The sequence below is a fragment of the Emydura macquarii genome, unplaced genomic scaffold, assembly GCF_026122565.2.
Source record: "Emydura macquarii macquarii isolate MOO-44397 ecotype Brisbane River unplaced genomic scaffold, CSIRO-AGI_Emac_v2 contig_3628, whole genome shotgun sequence".
Taxonomy (NCBI): Eukaryota; Metazoa; Chordata; order Testudines; family Chelidae; genus Emydura; species Emydura macquarii.
The window spans coordinates 9,974-33,359 of record NW_027133765.1 but is presented as its reverse complement, the minus strand read 5'-3'; the positions used below and the strand labels follow the sequence as shown (position 1 = coordinate 33,359).

Here is a 23,386-nt window from a genome sequence, read left to right as displayed (position 1 = left end):
GGGTTTATAACTAAGCGAACTCCCTCCTCCATGCAGCCCTGTTTTAGGATTTATAAGAGTGGTTTATCAGTTGTATATGTCTGATGATTGGGTTCAACTGATGATTTGATTCCAATGCAGTATTATTCGCTCATTGATTTACTGAATTGGCTTTAACTTGATAGCGGTGTGTTCAACCCATCGCTAGCTGGGTAATGTTTATAATAAATTAGCTTTAGTGATGTGTGTTCTTGATTTTATTTGGATGTTCATTTTCATAAAATGTCTTCAATGGATATTGAGTCATATTTCTTTCAATAAGCAAAGTGGGCCAGAACCCTGAAGGATCTGCAGTTGCCACTCAGACCTAGTCAGCGCCCTGTATATTAATCCTTTGTTCTCACTGGGGAGCAGCAGAGGGGGGCCACCAACCTCAGCTTCAGCTGTGCTCCAGATGACGCCGAGAACTGCAAGTGCCAATGAGGTGTCTCTGAGTCCTCTTTGTTCCTCACCTCTTTGCACTGGGGTCAGGCTGCTTCCTCCCTGTCCGTCTTGCCTGGGCAGCAGCAGTGAGACCAAGAACAGCAGTGTACTGCTCTCCCCCTGCTCTCACGGATTATGCTCAGTACCCCAGCAAATCCCAGCTGCCAGGAGGAGTGATTGGAGGAAAAGTTCTTCTCAGCCACTGCAGCTCTGAGATGAAGTAAGCTCCATCGCTCTCCCACACCCTGTGTCCTGCTCTGTTTCTGTCCCTCCACATGCATCTGTCCTTCCACCCTTGAGCTCCTCAGCTCATTTTGCAGGGAAGTGCTCAGCTCTATATGGAACGTGTTCAAAGTGTCGCTGCAATTTCCAAATCACAAGAAGAGCCAGGCAGCCCCCTCCTGTGCTCCCCTCTCCCTGTGCAGCTCAGCGGGGCCCAGAACTCTCCTGGGCCTGACATCACAAAGGGACTGTGGGTTTCCCAGGCAATCAGGTAATTAGTCAATGAAACCCCCATCCCGGGGACTAGCTCCAGGGGCTGAGCATGAGCCTGCCAGCCCGTTTGAGAGAAGTCACCCCAGACTTGAAGAGTTTTCCTTGACTGCAAAATAAGAATAATGAGACAAGCTGGGTGAGGTGATATCTTTTATTTTTTTGTCTCTTTCACCAACAGAAGTTGGTCCAGTAAAAGAGGTTTCCACACTCACCTTGTCTCTCTGATATCCTGGGACCAGCATAGCTCCAACAACACTGCATGCAAAGAACAACATGAATTGCTATTAGTCAGATGGGCAGGGATGGCAGGTTTGCCAGAAGTTGGGAATGGCCAATCGGATGGATCGCTTGATGATTACCTGTTTTGTTCATTCTTCACACAATGCACAGTCAATCTGTGGAACTCCTTGCCACAGGATGTTGTGAAGGCCAAGACTATAAGGGGAATCTAAAAAGAACTAGATATATTCATGGAGGATGGGTCCATCAATGGCTATAAGCCAGGATAGGCAGGGATGGCTGTTTGCCAGAAGGTGGGAATGGGTGACGGGATGGATCACTTGATGATCAGCTGTTCTGTTCATTCCCTCTGAAGCACCTGGCCTTGGCCACTGTCAGAAGACAGGCGACTGGGCTAGATGGATCATTGGTCTGACCCAGTGTGGTTGTTTTTCGAGTGCTTGCTCATCTCCATTCCCAATTTCGATGTGTGTCCTCGCCACATGCACCTGTGTCGGAAACTATTTTTCCCCTTAGTGGTACTTGTACCAGCCATCTCTAGCGCCCCTTGCAGAGGCACACACATATGCCTGCATATAGGTGCCACCAGCTCCTCCTCCCTCTCAGTTCCTTCTTGCTTCCAGTGACGGTGCTGGCACGCTCTTGCCTTCGCAAGTTTTTCTCCTCTCCCTAGTGGTCTGTTCATCATTTTAGTGTATACAGTTACTCGTTGGTTAGAGTTAGTTCTAGATTGTTAGTAGTTAGATTCCCAGGGTCGGGGCATGCCCCGTTCCTTGGGGTTTAAACCCTGCGCTTCCTGTAAGAAGCCTATGCCCAGGAGCGACCCTCATCAAAGTTGTTTAAAGTGTCTGGGGGAAGCCCAAGTCAGTGAGAAGTGTAAGATTTGTAAAAGCTTCCGCCCGAGAACCAAGAAAGACCGTGACTTCCGTCTTTGGGCCATTTTGATGGAGTCGGCTCTTAGAACGGTGTCAGAGCCCGGCAAGTCGGACTCGGCACTCAGCATGACAGCCTCAGCGCACAGTGCCCCTCCGGAGCCTGTCTCTTCCTTCCAGCACCGATCTCCCTCCCAGGCTCCGAAGAATAGGTCCAGGAATATCCACACAGAAGAGGGACGCTCTCTGGTGGAGAAGGCCAAGGGGGATCTGGCCACCAACGCTCCCCGCCTCAGAAGGGTCCCTCGCCACAGCGAGCATCAACCCCGGCACCAGACCCTCCACCGACTCTGGGTAGTGGTAGAGGCCCTCATCAATTAATGGTGCAGTCGACTCCAGAAACCTTCCAAAATACGAAGGACCTCTTGGCGCTGCTGGTACCCAGCACTGGCCTCTTGGGGCAGTTCAGCGAGGGACAGGTCTGCTGGCCAGTCCCCTTCGTTGAGGCACCGCTCACTGGTGCACATAGGGTCCCCGGAGATTGGGTTACACTCTCCGGGTCAGGACACCGCCGGTTCGGGATCCCGCCGTTGTTCGCCAGAGGACCGGCACCAAGCAGAGCACTGCCATGGAGCAGAGCGATGCAGATCGCCAGACTCATGGTGCATTTCCCTGGCACCGTGACCCCACTCGCCTAGTCCATACAGGAAGCCCAAGGACAAGACCCGGTCTCGTCACGCCCAACGCTTGGGCTCCGCTTCCCACTCGCCAGAGCTGGCGCATTGACACCATGGCTCACACTGCACCGCAAATTATTCAGAGATGGCACTGCCATGGCCATCAGAGGGCAACACCTCATCTTCGGACAGCGGCGATGTTGTCCAAGCTAGGCAACCCCCAGCTACGGTGCCCTTGTTCTTGCATTAAGAAGAGGACCAGCCAATTGCTGGAATTGGGTGATATTATTTATTTTAGTTAATGTCAGTTGCGATGTTCTCATGATTCCTATAAATGTCAGATCTTTTCAGTGAACTGAGCTAAAGTCTCATCCTCAGTAACACCCCAGGGCAGGGAGTTCCACCGTTTAACGACTGCCATGGCATGTGATACAGTCTGCAGGGAGCAGGGTTGTTGCTTCTGGAAGTGGGTTGTCCCTCTCGATACTCCTGTCTCCTTTTCTTTTCATTACGAAGTCAGCTGAGCCATCACACCAAATAGTGTGGTATATTTTCTCAACATTATCAACAATCCTAAAGTCTCTGAATATGTGCCTTAGTGAATAAGGGGTCTGGGTTCTGATCAGGGGCAAGGGACTGGGTCAAGTCTTTGTATGGTTGCTTTCTGCCTTTTGTGACCCCTTGCCTCTTCTGAATGTTTCTAGCGTCAAACTCTGGGCACAGGAAGGAACTCTGTTGCTGGGGAAAATGAAATACCCCACAGCAATCTCAGCAGCATTCTCTGTACTATTTGTTTAGTCCACAGAGATCCCACCCACTCCATTTAACACCCAGAGCCACAGATATTGAGGTGCTGAAAGAGGTCGGTGTGATTTTTTGGGGGGTCTCTTTTGATGGTGTTTGGAAGGCTTGGTCTACGCTGCTGGCAAATTTTGGCGGCTGTCGACAGGAGATACACAAACTCTGTAGAGTAGTGTGCATATTGCCTGTCGACTTCCTAACTCCTACTGACTGTGGCATTCCCACTACGCTGCGCCAACTGGAAATGCCCTCTGGTCGATGCAGCGTTACTCTTTTTGTGGGGGTGGATTAACACCATCGACTTCCAGATTGATTGAGCGGGTCTCCGCGGCTGCTCACTCGATCCCGCAGAATGGATCCAGTCGATGTAGACCTACCCGAAGAGAAGAGGTGCTCAGAACTGTCATCTGATAGCGACCAGACAGGGAAGTTCAGTGAGAGGACGTGTATTGGGTCATGGGCCTGGCTCGTTTTCAGGGCCCTGCTCGACTGCATGGAATTGCTGCTGATGCTTCAGGGGAATACTAAAGACAAAGCAAGTGAGTGACTCTCTCTTACTGTGCTGTATATATACAATAATACAGGCTGCCTTCAGAGGGGCGGTGGGGGAGCCAATTCCCCCGCAGCCTCCTGCCATGCCTGTCGGTGTCAGCGAGCAGGGAGGAGGTTGCAGCAGGGGTTCTGGGGCACGCTTTCCCACCTTCCAGGCACCCAGCTCTGACCTTTGCGCTGGGAGAGGTGGCTTTAGGGTGGCTATGGCAAATTTTGGGGTGGCTCTCACCCCCTCAAGCCCTCCCCAGGGCTGCCCCGAACAGAAAGACAAGAAGATGAGGATGGACCCCTGGGATTTATAGTCAAAGGGCACATTGAGGTACAGGCCCACCAAGGCAGGCCCCCCGTGTGTTACACCCCAAGCCCTGCTTTGACCAGAGCATCCTGCGGCCTCAAAGCCACATGCACCCAGCTTCCCCTCTCCTCCCTGCTGGCCCATCCTGCTCTCTGGGGGCGCTTCTGGCTCAGGGACAGTAGCTTTGCAGCAGAGTCAGATCCTGTGCAGAGGAGGTTGTGAGGGGTCAGTTTGTGCCCTGCACTTGAGACGCAGAGATCCAATCTACCCCACTTAAATGATGAGCAGCACCCTTTCCCCCTGTCAGCGGGAATGGGGGGGTGAGGGGCTCCATGCCTGATCCTGGAGGAAAAGTGCTTTTTGGATATGAAACGACAAAGAAAATCGCCTGCAGACGGCAGGGACTGAGCCTGTACCTGAGCCACACATAGCAAGTTCTCCACCAGCGCGCTGCACCCCGCAGGGCAACAACGGCTTCCCTGAACCCCAGCGACTCTGGCTCCCTGCTTTTATAACCAGTCCTTATTTCTTCCATTCCTCACCCCCCACAACCTGGATCCCCAAACCACGATGCCCTTCAGTCCCAACCCAGGGCCCCCTTTTCCCAGTGCCCCTCAATCCCAGCCCTCAGCCCCCTCCTCGTCACGCTGCTCCTCAGTCCTGCCCCACAGCCCCCTCTTATGCATGGTGCTGCTCAATCTCAACCGGCAGCGCCTCCTTCCACTCCAACCCCCTATCCCCCCCCACCCCGGCAGCAGCTTTTTTCACTTTGTGCTTAACAATTGAAAAGTGTGGGGGGGTTTGCCATCCAAAGCCTGAAATAATCCAAAAATCAGAAGAGAAAAATAATAATACATTCAGATCGGAGTGCCAAAACAGACCAGGATTGGTTTTTTAGCAGAAATTTTTTTATTTTGTTTTCCCTGTCAAACCGCTCCAAGGGAAGCAGAGAGAAAATGTTTGACTTGCTGTTTCGGAACAGCTTGGCATAGACGCTCTAGCCGTGTGTCACTGTCATGGGCTTGCTGAGGACTCGGTCGTTTCAATAATTTGGGGAGGCAGATGGTGTTTGAGGCAGATTATGTGTATGCTACTTTTTGAGATTAAAAACGAAGAAATACAGAACTCTGTTAAGAGTCTAGTGTTTGCATGTAGTTTATTTAAAGCAGGGATGCAGCAAATGATTTTAACCCTTTATGAAGGCTTTCCAGTTTCTGGAGGTGTTTTTTTGCACAGGAAGTAACAGGGACAGGGCTGTCACCACACTAAAGGGGGAAGTGGTTGTGTAGGATAAACACATGCGATGAGAATAGGATTCAAAGCCATGCGTGCAGAGCACAATGGATCAGCAGTCCATCACCTTAACCACTCGGCCACCTCATCTGACTGGCTTAAAAAGGGACAGAAAGAGAACTCTAGGTACAGCAGAGGTAGGGACAAAAAGGAGTTTTTAAACATTAGTGTAAGCAGGGTCTGACTGAGCTCTTCTCTCCCATCTAGTGATGAGCTGGGGGAAAAGACGTCAGGAACAGGCTGTGTTTGTGTAGACACGCCTACTCTGCCTTGGTGTGCAGCATGATGGAGCTGCTTTGATGGGGTTACAAATCACTTTACTATTGAGTGCAATGAAATGCTGTTATTCTTATTGTATGAGTAAAGGGGAGCAGAACATACATAGCCTGCCCTGACTGAGGGGCTCGGTGGATGAGGGAATATCTTTTATCGGACTGCATACAACTGATTGAGGGGACCCTGAACTGAACGTTCCTCGCCGAGCAGGGGGCAGGGGTGCCAAAACCCAGCAAAAGGGAGAGGGGGTGGGGGCAGGTGTTCCTATGTGGTTGTGTGATTGGTGCCTAAAGAGTCCTAGACATGCTTGGACTTTTCCCTGTTCAGTGTTTAAAGACAGAGCTAATTAAACATTGAGTTGTAGTTGCTGTTCAATGATGATCAGAGCTGGATCACTGATGAGCAGTTCTGGGGGTTCTGTCTTGCACTTGGTGTCAGGATAGCGGTGAAAGGAAAGACAATGTGGAGGCTGTACTGGCAGTGAGGCTCCCTGCTACCCAGGGAAATCAGTAAGAGATGAAGCGACTGAAGACCTGGGTAAAGCAGGGGAACCTCAGAACATGGCAGAAGCACCAGCGCCAAACGGCCGGTCCACACAGCCACCATAGAGACTTATGAGGGGGGAAGTGAACCTCTGTGCACACACCTCTGAACTTGGCGTTGTCACAAGCCAAGCACAGCAAACTGTGTGGGGACTGCGATGGAGGGCGAAGGGTCTGATATGTTAAAGGGGCATTTGTCAGACTTTCCACTACAAGGTGGGAAACTGAGGCAAAGGACACTGCCCGATGCACTGTGGGGTTGGATTTCGTTTATGGTTGCATGATTTTGCCCCCTACTGCCACCTCCCAACCTGCTGGCAAAGCCCCCAGCAGTCCTGGGACAAACCCCCCCTAGTCTGGCCCGTCTCTCTGCTGCAACCCCCCACCCCCAGATCCCAGACCAACTCCCTTCCCAGCTGGCTCCCCTGGCAGCCACAGCTCATGGAGGAGCTCCCCTGTCTGATTCCCCTCAGGGCCTGTGCAAAAGCAGCTCCTTACTTCTGCCTCGTTAGCACAGTGGTGCGTGTCCCTGCCTGTCACGGGGTGTCATTCCTCACTGGGGAAGCCATGCTTTTGATGCAAACACACACGTTTGCTGCTAACTCAGATCTTCCTCCTGGTCAGCCCCGAGCCAGGTCTCAGAGCTGCAAATTTTTCCAACGTCTGGGAAAGAAATCACCGTAGCCCACAATTCTCGCTCCGCTGGCTCTTTGCTCTCACCGGGATGTGAGGCATCGAGTCTATCGTTCACGGTGTGGCCAATATCTGTGTTTTCTCTGCTGTTCATGGTGGGGAGCGTCCCCACTTATAACATTTCTTGTTGGGAGGGGAAGGGAGAGAGAGGAGGTGTTTTCTCTCTGTTTCTTTCCTCTCTATTTTCTATGCCTTCCTCCCCTTCCAGGATCCTCCCTTGCATTTCAGACTGGGCAGCGACACCCTCCGTACCCCCAGGATTCTGGAGCCTTTGGAGCAGAAAGCTCTCATGAGAGCAGCAGTGAGCAAGGGACATTTCCACCACTCAGGAGACCCCAGCCTGGGACTCGGGCAGCTGTGGGCATTCCTCTCTCCCTTCCCCACTAGCTACTCGGAAAAAAAAACATTTCAAACCCAGGTGAGTGGAAACCCCATGACCGCCCCCACACAGCCCCACCCCCTCACACTGACACCCCGTAACCCTCCTCTCACACTGACACCCTGTAACCCTCCCCCTCACAGCCCCTCCCCCTCACACTGACACCCCATAACCCTCCCCCTCACACTGACACCCTAGAATCATAGAATCATAGAACATTAGAGTTGGAAGGGACCTCAGGAGGTCATCTAGTCCAACCCCCTGCTCAAAGCAGGACTAACCTCAGCTATATCATCCCAGCCAGGGCTTTGTCAAGCCTCAGCTTAAAAAATCTCTAAGGATGGAGATTCCACCACCTCCCTAGGTAACCCATTCCAGTGCTTCACCACCCTCCTAGTGAAAAACTTTTTCCTAATGTCCAACCTAGACCTCCCCCCTGCAACTTGAGACCGTTGCTCCTTGTTCTGTCATCTGCCACCACCGAGAACAGCCTAGCCCCATCCTCCCTGGACCCCCCTTTCAGGTAGTTAAAGGCCGCTATCAAATCCCCCCTCATTCTTCTCTTTTGCAGACTAAACAAGCCCAGTTCCCTCAGCCTCTCCTCATAAGTCCTGTGCTCCAGTCCCCTAATCATTTTGGTTGCCCTCCGCTGGACTCTCTCCAACTCGTCCACATCCTTTTCGTAGTGGGGGGCCCAAAACTGGACACAATATTCTAAATGCGGCCTCACCAACGCCGAATAGAGGGGAATAATCACTTCCCGTGACCTGCTGGCAATGCCCCTCCTAATGCAGCCCAATATGCCATTAGCCTTCTTGACAACCAGGGCACACTGCTGACTCATATCCAGCTTTTTATCCACCGTTACCCCCAGGTCCTTTTCTGCAGAGCTGCTGCCCAGCTCGTCAGTCCCCAGTCTATAGCTTTGCATGGGATTCTTCCTTCCTAAGTGGAGGACTCTGCACTTTTCTTTGTTGAACCTCATTAGATTTCTTTTGGCCCAATCCTCCAGTTTGTTTAGGTCACTCTGTATCCTATCCCTACCCTCCAGGGTAGCTACCACTCCCCCCAGCTTAGTGTTGTCCGCAAACTTGCTGAGAGTGCAACCTACCCCATCCTCCAGATCATTAATAAAGATGTTGAACAAAACTGGCCCCAGGACCGACCCCTGGGGAACTCCACTTATGACCAGTTGCCAGCTAGACATGGAGCCATTGATCACTACTCGTTGAGCCCTATGCTCTAGCCAGTTCTCTATCCATTTTATAGACCATTCATCCAACCCATACTTCTTTAACTTGCTGATAAGAATACTGTGAGAGACCGTATCAAAAGCTTTACTAAAGTGAAGGTATATCACATCCACCGCCTTCCCTACATCCACAGAGCCAGTCACCTCATCATAGAAAGCAATCAGGTTGGTCAGGCATAACTTTCCCTTGGTGAATCCGTGTTGACTGTTCCTGATCACCTTCTTCTCTTTCAAGTGCCTTAAAATGGATTCCTTAAGGACCTGCTCCATGATTTTTCCAGGGATTGAGGTGAGGCTGACCGGTCTGTAGTTCCCTGGATCCTCTTTCCTCCCTTTTTTGAAGATGGGCACTAGATTTGCTTTTTTCCAGTCCTCAGGGACCTCCCCTGTTGCCACGAGCTTTCAAAGATAATAGCCAATGGCTCTGAAATCACCTCAGCCAACTCCCTCAGCACCCTCAGGTGCATTGCATCCGGCCCCATGGACTTGTGAATGTCCAATCTTTCTAAATAGTCTTGGACCCATTCCTTCAGCACTGCGGGATGTTCGCCTCCTTCCCATTCTGTGCCACCCAGTGCAGCAGTCTGGGAGCTGATCTTGTCTGTGAAGACAGAGGCAAAAAAGGCATTGAGTACCTCAGCTTTCTCCACATCCTCCGTCACTATAACCCTGTAACCCTCCCCCTCACAGCCCCTCCACCTCACACTGACACCCCGTAAACTTTTTCTCACACTGACACCCCATGACCCTCCCACTCACAGCCCCTCCCCCTCACACTGACACCCTGTAAACCTTCTCTCACACTGACACCCTGCAACCCTACCCCTCACACTGACACCCCGTGACTTTCCCCCTCACAGTCCCTCCCATCACAGCAATACCCCATTGTCCCTTCCCTCACAGTGACACCCCCATGGCCACAGTAACCCCCTGGAGTCCCATCTCCCCAAGAACTTCCACCCTTTCCCCTCTGTGGGCCCTACCCCTTGTACCCCCATGGGCTAGGCTCGGTGAGGGTGGGGCCTGGTTTTCCACTCTCTGCTCCCCCCTGGGTAGGATTTTCCCATACTGGACTCAAGATTTGCTGCCCCTCGGCACCTTCCCGGGGGTCTGAGGAGTTTTGGGAGAAGCTGGGGGAGGGGCTACGAGTGGTTTATGGGGTGTCGGGGGGATCCAGGCAGAGTTTTGGGGGCTACAGTAAATGGGGGGGCTGGAGCAGCTCAGGCAGCAGGACAAGGTCGGACTCCCCCTGCACTGCAGACACCCCAATCCCAGCTGCAGGGCTGGGGGGTTACAGGCTGCTCCCTCATCCCCCAGCCAGGAGAGCCCTGAGCCCAGCTGGCAGAAAGCATGGCCACGGAGCCATTCCTGTGCTTGGGGTGGCAGGGAGGGCAGGGCTGGGCTACAGCTTTACAACCCCGAACCATTCAGAAATCAGCGGCCACGTGCTGTGTTTTGCACAAGCAGTGTGTGCCAGGCGAGCAGCTGGCAGCAGTTTTGATACCCATGGCATGGTCTGCCAGCCGCCAGGGGACGGAGGGTGGTGAATGTGGCTAACACGGGGGGACGCCTTGTTAGCCGGTGAGATTATGCTGCGTCCTGAGAGGGGGACCAGACAGGGAAGCAGAGGCTTTTTCCCGCATATGATGATGTCATGTGAGCAATGGGGGAACGTTGCACCGCAGGAACAATATCCATCCACCCCCCCCTGAGTGGAATCAGAGCTATAACCTACGACTCCAGACAAGGCTGTCCCTCAGGGGGTGCGGGGCATGGGGCAAATCCACCCCCCCCCCGGCGGCAGGAGCAGTGGTAGTGCCCCGCGTGGGGGGGGGGAATCTGTGGGCCCGTTTCCCCCTCTCCCCCCCCACTCCCATCAGTAGCAGTGGTGACAGCGGGGAGGGCCCGGCTGGCTTGCGGGGTCCCCCAAAGTGTGGGGTCCGGGGAGGTCGCCCCTATTCGCCGTATCCCGTTCTGTATCCAGGGTCCACATGGTGCCTCTGGCCAGGTCGCTCTGCATTTTTGGAGTGAAGGAAAGGAAATTGCGCTGATCGACGGGTGCCTTGCTTTCCTGAACTCGGTTCCTTTTTTCCCAGTGAAAACGCTGCGTGTGTGATATGACATTGATGTATGCAGCCGCTCAAGGCCTGCCGCTACATATACGTGGTTTGAACAGTTATTACGCATTGTCCAGACAATGTGTAGCTATTACATGCTTTCACTGACAACCGACCCCCATGTCCTTCTTTGTTTCTTTTCTGTTTTGGGGTGTCTGTGCTGCGGGGGGCGCATCCGAGCATAACGTCGGTGTCCCCGGCCTCGGAAGCTGGCCACCTAAGTAGATCGTGGAGACCTTTGGAGGGGCAAGAGTCCTCGTAATAAGTGAGGGGCTCCCAAAGCCATCCCAAAAACCCAGCAGCAAAGGTCGGTGCTAAGAGGTGACATCAGAAACCGACACGTCACAGACCCCTCTGTTTATTTAGTAATTAAGACGCTCAAGCCAGGGTAAAGATCGAAAGCGTGTCTCTCTCACCAACAGAAGTTGGTCCAGTAAAAGATATTACCTTCCCCACCTTGTGTCTCTGACATAGACAGGGGAAAACGAGCGGTTTCTCTGTAGCAAACTATTTCTTTAGTGCGGCCAGTTCCATGATACATTATATTTGTTTTCATGTCATACAATAAGATCTGTTATTTTCACTAACTTTCAGACTAAGCCTGATATGCGTTACTCAGGCTAAGTCTACACTGACGGTGGCAAATTTGCTACTGTCAGATCTCTTTCTCTGGAACGACTGAGCTGTCAGTGAAGACCCGCTCAGTCGACCTGACTGCTGCCTCTCAAAGAGACGTTACCTGATAATTTCCAAATGCTAGCACATATCTCTGGGCTTTCCAGTTCCTGAGGAGAAAAAGCTAAAACCTCTGAGTCCTAAAGAGACAAAAAGTGAATATGGGATGGTGGCAGCCGTGGTGCTAGACAAAGTGTTTGTCTTTCTTTCCCTTATAATGACAACACCCAGCATGGAGGCAGTGAAAATTCTTCCCTGAGGGAATGGCTTTGACTCCCTTTCCTCTGCGTCTTCTCACCTTTACCAGAGCAGATAGGAGGGATATGATTTGTTTTAAAGGACTTTAAAACGTCATTGTTTTCTTCCTAAGCGTTTATCCCTGCAATCAGCCTTGGTAGCTGGATAATATCTAGTGGGCAGGCAGGGTCTCCCTCCTTAATTTAATTAAAGGGCAAAAAGCATCATTAACATAGAGTTCAGGATGCCTGGTGGGATAATTTAAGTCAATTTAGATTTGTAGTAGAGACAAACCCTTAGTTTTGCTCTTGTCTTTTGTATCTGCATCACTTCTCCAAACTACCCAAAATCTCTGCAGTGTTAATGAGGAAAAGCACCCCCAAAATATGCCCAGTTCATTTCTTTAATCTGATGGCACAGGTGTAAATTAGGCACTAGATACAGGCCTGGATCTGAATCTCCAGAAGCTACCAGAGGTGGGGGTTTCTTTTCGATCATAGTTATTTTTTGTCACTATCTCACATTTCACAGTGATTTCATTTTACACACATTTGTAGCACCAACAAAAGGTGAGTTCGACACCACTGCTGCATCCATTTCCTCCACATCTGCATCATTTGGGACAGCATTTCCCAAATCACAGGAAAAGCTAGGAACTCTCTGCAGGGGTAACCTCTTGTAGGGCCTGAGTCACAACTTCTTTCGGAACCAACATACTTAACATTTTCCCAGTTCCAAGTCATTTACCGTGGAATTATCTTCCCAGATCATCTGAGACCGATCTAAACAATTGGAGAACACTGTAGTTGTATTCGGTTATCTCAGTTCGTTGCACTGTTTAGGGTGTGCTGCAGTTCACCATTTCAGAATGGAGATTTAAAAACAGCACCGTTTCCTTGGTGGCATGTCCAATAGCACGGAGTATTATCCCTTGTTAACTGAGCGACACTTGAACTTCTTGCACGTCATCACCGACGGGTATAGGGAAAAAAAGCAAAACTAAATGAAGAACTAATGAGTCTGGTTTAGGATCAAAGACATCCAAGAGTGATTATAAAGCTTAGAGATCCGAGGACACTGCATCGTGGGATACTTTGGGAGGTGGAGGGATAGAATGCGAAGAAAATCAACTCTACATTGCTCTTGAAGAAATTGACACTGCTGGGGTGATGGGGAGGAGAGAATTCCTCCGACCCACCTCATCTCTTGCCGGTGTCCCAGAGGGTGAAATGACACTTTTTTCCTGCCCCTGCTCTTTGATATATTTAAATATATTTTACATGAGAAAAATGGTACAAAAAATAACTGCTGTTCAGCACAACCCAGAGCAATTACTTGGTAACTCCAAGAATTGATTTGCAGTATGAGCCACAGTATAAGTGTGATGCTCCAGGTTGGTTTAGACTAGGACAAGTGATAGGGATTTGGTGAGATGATGAGGAAATGGGTAGATAACCATGGCCATTGTGCGTCAGCTATGTGTCAACTGCAAGAATAGTTCTGTTTTAACATCAGGATAGCTAAATTGGGGTAGCTAACTCCATGGAAAATCCAGTGGAGAAAAGACCCAGGTAGATTTTTACCTTGATGTAGCTAGTATAGGTCACCCATATCTCTCCCACCTGGGGCTGATAGAGATTCTTGGTAGGAGGGATATATACTGCCATGATTCATGGGACAAAGGAGTTGATAGAAAGGACCACAGGATTCACCCAAAAAAGGACAAGCTGCAAAATGTAAGACTGTCCATCTCTCTTGGGGCACCTGGGAGACCACAGTGACATAAATGGTGCAAATAGCCTCAAAAGTCACCATGTGGGAATCAGCAAAAATATTCAAGGAAAAAAAATCTCTTTTGTCGGCCCTAAGGCAAGTTTTTTATGATGTTGATCATCCTTGTGGATCTTCTGATGCGCTGCAAGGTTTGAGTTCACGACAAAGCTTTTCCCGCACTCTGAGCGGATATAGGTCCTCTCACCTGTGTGGATTCTCTCATGCCTGATAAGGTGTGAGCTGTTGGTGAAGCTTTTCTCACACTCAGCGCATTCATAGGGCCTTTCTCCCGGATGGGTTCTCTGATGTCTAATAAGGGCTGAGCTGTCACTGATCTGTTTCTGACACGCTGTACGTGTGTAGGGTCTTTCTCCTGTGTGGATTCTCTGATGCCGAATAAGGGCCGAGCCCTGAGTGAAGCTTTTCCCACACGCAGAGCATTCATAGAGTCTTCCTCCCTGGTGCACCTTCTCATGTATAATAAGGGCTGAGCTGTCACTGAAGCTTTTCCCTCATTCACAGCATTCATAGTGCCTCTCTCCCATTTGGATTCTCTGGTGCGTAATAAGGGCTGAGAGGTAACTGAAGTTTTTCCCACACTAGGTGCATACACTGTTTCTCTCTCCCATGGGGATTCTCTGCTGGGCTGTGGTTTCTTTGAGGTCTGTGTGAGTTTGCCAGCAATTAATAGATTCACCCACGTTCTCCCCTGGCTGGTTTCCCTGCTGCCTCTCTGGCCTGTACTGACTCTTGGAGGCATTTTCCTGCTCACGATTCCTGGACACCTTCACTTTAGATCTTTGTGATAAATCCCTGAGTGATTTCACTTGCTCAGCATCTTCTGGCTGAAGATTCTGCTCCTCGATCTCACTTACCGTCCCATCACCTGCTGGGGTAGAGAGAGAAAGCTCAGACACAGGAGTGGAAAAGGGGACAGCAAACCAAAATAAGTGCAGGAGAGAAAGAAAAAAAATCAGGAACAGAATTCCCCCCAAATCTTCCCCATGAGGAGAGAAAAGAGGGATCAGTTCTGCCACCACATCCATCCAAAGACTCACAGGGAAGGGAGGTCAGGAAAAGAGCTGCTGCCTGGCTGTGATGAAGTGGAGGTATTCGTGGGGTTTTCTCTGAGCGCTGTGTGTGTGTCTCAGTTTCCCGCATATGTTACTCAGGTATTTCAATGATGACTCCCGGGTGTGTGATCATTGCAGAGGCCACTGGAGGGTGGAAGGGCCATCCCCAGCCACATGTCCGCCAACCAGACCCCTTTGTCCTCCTTGGTCAGCCAGCTGCAACAGGTTGCGGCAGGCGGAGAGAAGGAAGGGTGGCCACCTTGCCTGGGAAGGAGACAAAAGACTGGGGAGGGGCCAGGGGACAGCTCTGTGGGTGCCTGGGTGGAAGGACCAGTCCCCTGTGTGGGTTCACACAGAAGCAGAGCCCAAGGATGGGGCTCTGGGGCTCCTTGGTTAGTCGCTGCTGTAACTTCTAATGAAGCTGCTAACAAAGTCTATGCTGTGACCTGAGAACTAATAAACCCGTCCGACTCCCACACTGACTGTGAATCGCTTCTGACTGCGAGGCAGGGGCATGGCCCCTTTGGGAGCATGTAGGGCTCCCCAGAGTCCCGGCCCAGGGCACCCACAGGGGGAGCTCGGCCAGAGCAGGGAGGCTGAATGCTGTGAGGCCAGATACAGGAGACGGCTGCATGGGTGTGTGGAGAGCCGGGAGTGGGGGGGGCAGACTCTGAGCACTAGAGTCCTGACCTGCTGTGCCCCATGTGGGTCCAAAACCCCAATCCTGGGGGGCTCCGTCACCCGGGCATCAGTCATAATGGATTGGAAGCTGTGGTTGAGATCTTCAGTGAGGGTACAACACTTGCAGGGGAGAATCCTGAGATTAAGAGAGCTCACAAAATCTTTGCAGGAAGCACTGAGAGATTCTGAGATGGCTGAATGGTTTCTCACCTGTGCACAGATCTTGCGGGATCTCTCTTTTCTCTGATCCTGGGTGACCTGGGGCCCAGGGCACTTCCCCTTGTTCCAGCCGGGATATCAAATCTGGTTTCAAAACTGGAAATCCTGCTCAGGGGAAAGAAAACAAGGGGGATCGGGTGAATTCATGGGACATTTGTCACAAAGAACATACCATTAGTCTGCAGAAGAAAAGAATGAGGGGGGATTTGACAGCAGCCTTTAAATATCTGAAAGGGGGTTTCAGGGAGGATGGAGCTAGGCTGTTTTCAGTAGCGGCAGATGACAGAACAAGGAGCAATGGTCTCAAGTTGCAGTGGGGGAGGCCTTGGTTGGATGTTAGAAAAAAGTTTTTCCCTAGGAGGGTGGTGAAGCACTGGAATGGGTGACCTAGGGAGGTGGCGGAGTTTCCATCCTTAGAGGTTTTTAAGGCCCAGCCTGACAAAGCCCTGTCTGGGATGATTTAGCTGAAGTTAGTCCTGCTTTGAGCAGGGGGTTAGACTAGATACCTCCTGAAGTCCCTTCTAACCCTCATCTTCTATGATTCTAAGATTAGTTTAAACCCAGTCCCCTTTAAAGCAGCAAAATCCTGGGCCCAGCTCCCAGGTGCTCAAAGGTGAAAGACACTCTGCTGATGAGGGATTTAACTTATCCCTATCGCTGCTGCAAAAATGGCCAACCCGGCATGTATCATCAAAGGGGCTCCCAGAACACAGAAGGTAACCTCCTATTCCAGAAAATGGAGATTCCAGCTAGAGAGGAAGCCACTCTGCAACTGCTCTTTACTGACAGTAAGTCAGTGACAGCATCCTAGGGACAAGGGTGTGGTGTGAATGGGTGTCACATAGGTGCAGGCTGCCATGTGCCTCAAAAGAGTCACTGGAGGACTGTGATGCAGGGCTTGCAGCGAAAGCGGGCAATCAGGGCACTCATCATGGAAAAATGGTCTGCTGGGAGGAAGGCTTGTACAGAGACGGGATCCAGTTTTGCCCCTTTCAAGTTTACCATCTGTGTGGGTGACAAAATGGACTTACCTTTGTTCACACAGACCCCTAGGGAGGCCAGAAGGCGTTGAAGAGACTGGCTCATGGAGACAACTTCTTGTCACATTTACCCCCACCAGAAGCCAGTCATCCAGGTAAGGGAATACCGTATGTCCCTGGCATCATATCTGGGCTTCTGCTGATGAACACCTTCGTAAAAACCCATGGTGCTGTCACTATATCAAAGGGAAGGATGTGAAATTGGGAAGAGGTGGTGCCCAACCATGAAGCAGAGGAACTTCCTGAGAGATGGGTGATGTCCATATGGAAGTCGGAGTCTTATGTCAAGAGCCATAAACCACGCTTCATCTTGGACCAAGGGAATTTTAGCTTCCTGATGATTATATTTAGCTGATGAAGATCCACGATTGGCCTCTACCCTTTTTTGGGATGAGGCAACATGGTGAGTAGAATCCCTTCCTTTGGTATTGAGGCAGATGCTCTGTATCACACCCTTGAGGAGCAGGGAATCCGTTACCTGCTGGAGAATCAGTTGGTGGGAGGGAACACCCAAAGGAGATCATGTGGGAGGCGATAAGGTGGGAAGGAAAGAAACTCTATGGAGTATCCGTAATGGATGTCCTCCAGTATTCAACTGTCCAAAATGACCTTGCCCAACTGTAAACAAAGAAGGCAAAGCAACTTCCCAAGATGACAGGCGGCAAGATAGTTGGCATCGAAGGTGGTTCACAGATCTCAACCCACGTGTCAAAAGCGACCCTCAGCCTGTGGCTGGAAAAGGATTGAGGAGGTGGTAGAGGCTGAGGCTGGGAAGCAGGCCTCCAAGACCTCTGTTGTTTCTGGTGGGTTCTAGTGGCCATTGGTAGAAGGGTGGGTAGGCAGTAGGCAGTCATGGTGTGAAGGGCTACCACTAGTGCTTTCTCCTGGGAGCTGGGATGTAGATTTCCAGGGACTGCAGAAGGGCACACACGAGTCCTCAGAGAATGCAGAGACTTGGCTGTTTTACCGTTTAAGAACATAAACAGCTGTACTACATCAGACCAATGGTCCATCTAGCTCAGCATCCTGCCTTCAGACAGTGGTCAATGGCAGGTGCTTCAGAGGGAATAAATAGAACAGGTAATCATCAAGTGATCCATCCTATCAGCCATTTCCAGCCTCTGGCAAACAGCAATCCCTGCCTATCCTGGCTAAAAGCTATTGATGGACCTATCCTCCATGAACTTTAGTTCTTTTTTGAACTCCATTATAGTCTTGGCCTTCACAACTTCCTCTGGCAAGGAGTTCCACAGGTTGACTGTGTGTTTGTTCATTTTAAGCCTGTGGTCTATTGATTTCATTTAGGGCCACTAGTTCTCGTGTTATGAAAATGAGTAAATAACACTTCCTTATGTATTTTCTCCACACCAGTCATGATTTTATAGGCCTGTCATATCCCCTTTAGTCATCTCTCTTCCAAGATGACAAATCCCAGTCTGATTACTCTCTCCTCATATGGAAGCGTCTCCATACCCTTCTTCATTTTAATTGGTCTTTTCTGTATCTTTTCCAATTCCAGTATATGTTTTTTGAGATAGGGTGACCACATCCGCATGCAGTATTCAAGACGTGGGCATACTATGGATTTATAAAGAGGCAATATGATATTTTCAGTCTTATATATCCCTTCCCTAATGATTCCCAACACTATTAGCTTTTTTGAGTGCTGCTGCACATTGAGTGGATGTTTTCAGAGAACTATCCACAATGACTCCAAGATCTCTTTCTTGAGCAGTAAGAGCTAATTTAGACCCCATCATTTTATAGTTGGGATTATGTTTTCCAATGTGCGTTACTTCACACTTAAAAGATTGGCTTCTTCGAAAGGGAGGGTGTTTTGGTCCTCACTTGGGATACCAGAAGACTAAAGCCATGAATCTCTGCACCTCATGAGTCCCTTCACCTCACTTCATTTTAAACATACTGGTATTTGAAAGTCAATTAAAACTGTAGCATTTTAGTACATATTTGTCAAGCATTTGAAGTAGCAACAATTTCATCTCAGCCCACCGTAACCCATCAGAGCATCTCTTCACTCAGCAAGCACTACCCAGTATATGAGTTGAGTCATTCAATGTCTATTTTCTCCTTCTTGTACCTCAGGCCCAATTGATTACGTAAATTAAAAAACAAATCCATACACTAGTCTCCTTTGGATGATTTGATATAGAGCACTTTGATTTTGTGATTTAATACACGTAACTCCACCCCAAATCACAAAGAATGGCTGAAACAAAAAGTCTTTAGACCTCTTGTGGATGGGGCTACATCTACAGATAAAAAGCTTCACCTGAGTCAACTGCTCTGTGTTGTCTCCTAAGTCAGCCAAGAGGATTTTTGAAGTAAACTTGAGGCTGCAGAATAAGTTACATCATTTTGCAAGTTACTGCATTAAGGACACCGGATCACTTCCTTTAGAAGCTGGAGCCCACTAACAGCATTTGAAAGAGCAATCTATTAAAACCTACAACAGACCTTTCAGTGCACAGCAGGAAGGTAACCATAGCCAATTAGTATGTGGCAAGCTAGTGCACTGTAGATTCACACCTCAGCTTGTCACACACTAAGTCTCCATGTAGCCAAGGCCTATGAAGCTTGTTTTGTTTTGGGGGTGGGGGGTGGGGAAAGGGGTGGCATTGTGTTTGTTAAAAAGAATCAGAAATAAAGCTAAGAAGCAAACATACCCAATACAGTTACAGTTGTTGATGACTGAGCATTTCCTAGTGGAAATGTAGCTGCTGTGCATACATATTCTCCTGAATCAGAGAAACTTATATTGTTTAGGATGATAGTTGCATTGGTAAGTAAGTAGTTCTTAAATGATACTCTTCCTTGGTATTCTCCTTGAACAGGAAACCCATATTCTGGATGATGAACAGCAATACTCTGTGCGCTTTTACCATGTATCTTCTCCCATGAGATTTCGATTATTGTTGTTTCTTTTACTTCGATTATGCATTTCAGTGTGACATTCTTTCCCCAAACTGCTGTTACATGTGGATCAACAACTGGTCCAGACAAGGCATCTAAAAACAAAGAAGTGTTATGTTAGATGAGTTTCATCAAACAGGAGAACCATAGCTAAAGGCACTTTCGCTTTTTACTGTGTTTTGGTATTTCATTTACAACCTTAGTTGATTACCCTATTGCATTATACTTCTCAGGAGGCAGGTTTTAGAGACGGTGCACAGAAGAAGAAAACCAGCTCCTGGGTTACCATGCTGAGGAACGTACTTCATCATCATCAACACTGGTAACGAGATTTGGCAGAAATTGATTTTATGTTTTTATAATTGAAGGATATTTACTTTTTAAAATATTTTAAGATCAAATTTTCATATGTGCATGACATTTTTTTTTGGAGGGGTGAGACAATTATATAACCAGATGTTCAGGTTTAAATAGTTGAAGCTTTTAATAATTAAAAACATTGTTAGTCACATGTCAAAAACAAATTAAATATTTTTAAATCAGACTAAAAAGTTCTTAAGCAGAATTTTTCTTACTTCGCCTGTCCATAAATGTTGACCATATTGGTCAGTTCATGTGTCTGTGGTGAAATCAATGTTAACCACCATTTCTTGATAAAAAGAGTGCAAGTGAAACATCCAATATCATACAATAAGTCTGTGGCAAAGCCAGGTATTGAATCTTTGTCACCCACCACAAAGACACTTTCTTCTAACTTCTATCTTGTTTTAGTGTTCAGGGAAGCTCCTATAAGGCAATGGCCCAGTCGTTCCCAACCTATTTACCATTGTGGGCCACATATGCAGCTCTCTATATGCTATGTGGACTGCATCCACACAATACACACACACACACACACACTACCTGTATAGCCCGCAGGATGTCACATGGGCTGCGACTGTGTGCTGATTGGGCTGTTTGCGGCCCACGGGTTGAGAATCACTGCAATTGCCAGTCACAACTGTTAATGTCTTACCTCAGCTAGAGTCTGTTCTGCTTTCACCCCTCATCCTCTTTCTTCTGCTTAATACTCTTCCACACCACCACCTCTGCAGCACTTAGTTCCAATCCATCCTTTGCAAATTAACTTCTTTGGGTGGGCCAGACAGCTTACTGCTTTTATTAATACAATTCTACAATACTTGCAATTTCATCAATTGTTCAAGACCAAGCACAAATAGTTTTAGAAATTAAGACAGAGCTCATCCTCAAGGGCCATGTCAAATTTCTTGTGTCACTGTACCTAGAATATTGAAACTAGTTTTAAGTGCAGCATTTACTGTGGAAGTATCAGCAGTTTGATTTTTTCCAACGTTAGGCACTTGTATATACACTTCAGTACGCTCTCTGCATCCTGACAAAGTCCCCTACATTAGTAAAAACCCTCAATAAAATGTTTTAAGTAAATTTCCCCACCACAAAAGAAAAAAGTGGAAAATGGATTATTTTTATTTTAATATACCATCACCTCCTACACTAACAAGTTTGGGCAAGTATGAATTAATGCTAAATATTTACTTAGGCAAAGGCAAAGTAATTGATGGAAGCATAAATGTACATTTAAAATCAATACACACATGGAAGCTCTGTGCAGTAGCACGTGACTGGATTGCTTTAATTATAATCTTGACATCATTCTTCTAATAAAAGACAGAGCACTGTTGACTATGGGCTACTTTTAACAGACAACATTACCAGACCATCATTATGCCATGAAATAAAAGGTCTACATTTATTGCCCAGATTTTTTTCTAAAGCCATTGATTGTTTGTGAACAAGCCAAAGTAATATAAAATATTAGCTTAACCAAATAGTTTAAATTAATCACTTTGCAACAGCTGTCCTGGGTGCTCAGTCCATACTACCAGCTGCCCAGTGTAGGCGCTCAGGACCATCCTGCCACTTTCCTCCCTTCTCTCCTCTCAGAGTTAGTGGGGGCTGATGGGCCTCCTGATCCCTGTGCCTGAGCACCAGCGCCCACCCCTTGTGATTCCCTACCCCCAGCTAGCATGGACCCCTCCCCTTTGCACTTAGCTTCTCCCCTTTCTCACATGCCCCCTCCCTTCTGTGGCTAATGTAGCCCTAAGGATCCCTTCGTTCCAAAATTCCGATTTTAATTAAAATAATTGAGCCAAATTATGGAGTTCTTTCTCAGGCAAACTCCAATTGACTTCTGTATGCTGTACTCCTTATTGAAGTCAATAGGAAGATTTCACTGGGAGTTTTCCTTGAATAAAATCTCCAAAGCCATTATCTACAAAGGCCCTATCTGCTCTTCATGATAATTAAAGCTTTAATGGGCCTTATTATAAGAGCAGAGTTTTGCTCTTACACAGTTAACCAAAATTTCCTCTCTCCCAAGTGATGTGCGATGCGCTAAGTCTCAACTGGCTGTCATCCTCCACCACAGAGGTATCTGCACGTCAGTTGTATAAGAAGAAAATTATAGCGCTTTAATGCCCTTCACAATGAAAAGTGTTACAAAAACATGAGTGATGTTATTGTTAATTAAATGAACCATCATCCCTAAAGAACCAACTCAGAATCTGTCACATTAAACATATCATTCACCACTTTAATCTTGCATTTCATTGGGAATCTGCATTGGCAAAAATTACAAAGTCAGGACCCTATTAAAATCATCAATAATGATGAAATCATTAAGATATCATCTTTCTTGAACCCATTCTTCTTCGTGGAGATAGGCTAGTACTACTAGACATGTATCAAAGTTAAAACACATTTAAATCTCTACACTGTAAAATCATGTATATCTACTCACATTTTTAAATACCGTTAAGTTAATATCCACGAGCAGAAGGAAGTTTTGAAACAGACTTTGAACACTAGTTAGAGTAACAATAAAAAGGTAAGCTTTGGTTGATTTATATTTATATCAGAAAATACAAACATATCTTCTGCAGACCTTTCATGAATTTTCATATCCTTTGTGGGGAGTGCAAAGTATTTTAGGACGACAAAATATAGGAGATGTAATAATAGGGTCCCATAAGAAGAATTTGATTAATGAGAAAAGAAGTTCTACATATCCAGATGCCAGTAGAAAATTAACTAAAGTATCGAATAACTATTTTAACATTTCATTGAATCTATTTTTGTGAAATAGAATTACCGGAATAATTAATATTTGATGGGTTGTAAATTTGAGATCGTTTTAAAATTGATATATGTCTACAGTACCAATGATGCTTATTTGTAGAGCTATATGTAGCCATTAAATATACAGTATTTTTAATTATACTCTACCCATTAGGTCACATCAAAAGCAAATTTGAAAGCTCTGAATGAAAAGCGTACATTTTATATTGGGGTTTAAAAGACTCCATTTATTGTATTTTGACTTACTGATGTATTGGATTGAGTTACATGATTGTATTTCTTTTTTACTGAAATATCAATTATTGTCAAAGATAGCAATAGTTTTTGTGTTGTTTCAAAACCATGCATGCATATGCAGCTGGTATCCTAAGATGCCTCCTTGCATATTGAGGCCCACTGATTTTGTCACACCATTGCACGTGCATTGTGACAATTGATTTCCATCATTCATAAATACATCAAGATAATCTTGCACTGACACTAGAATAAAGGTTAAAATTTTGTCAAAATATTCAAAATTTCCTCCCAAAAGATTTAATTAAATGTATTATGGCTAATAAAGATAATAAAATAACTAGGAGTTAGACGTTCAGTAATGCTGGAAATATTTTGAAATATTTAACAACCTACAATATGTCTTGCTCTTGCTCCC

At 47.6% G+C, this 23,386-nt stretch overlaps 1 non-coding gene and 1 pseudogene across 1 annotated transcript; both read right to left on the bottom strand.

Annotated features, from left to right (window-relative positions):
* The window catches only part of LOC137145765 (zinc finger protein 211-like), a 56,752-nt pseudogene extending 40,062 nt beyond the window's left edge, over window positions 1-16,690 (bottom strand).
* Window positions 5,696-5,777, bottom strand: TRNAS-GCU (transfer RNA serine (anticodon GCU)). Its single transcript has one exon. It is a non-coding gene; the product is annotated as a tRNA-Ser (tRNA).
* Window positions 16,691-23,386: the final 6,696 nt, after the last annotated feature.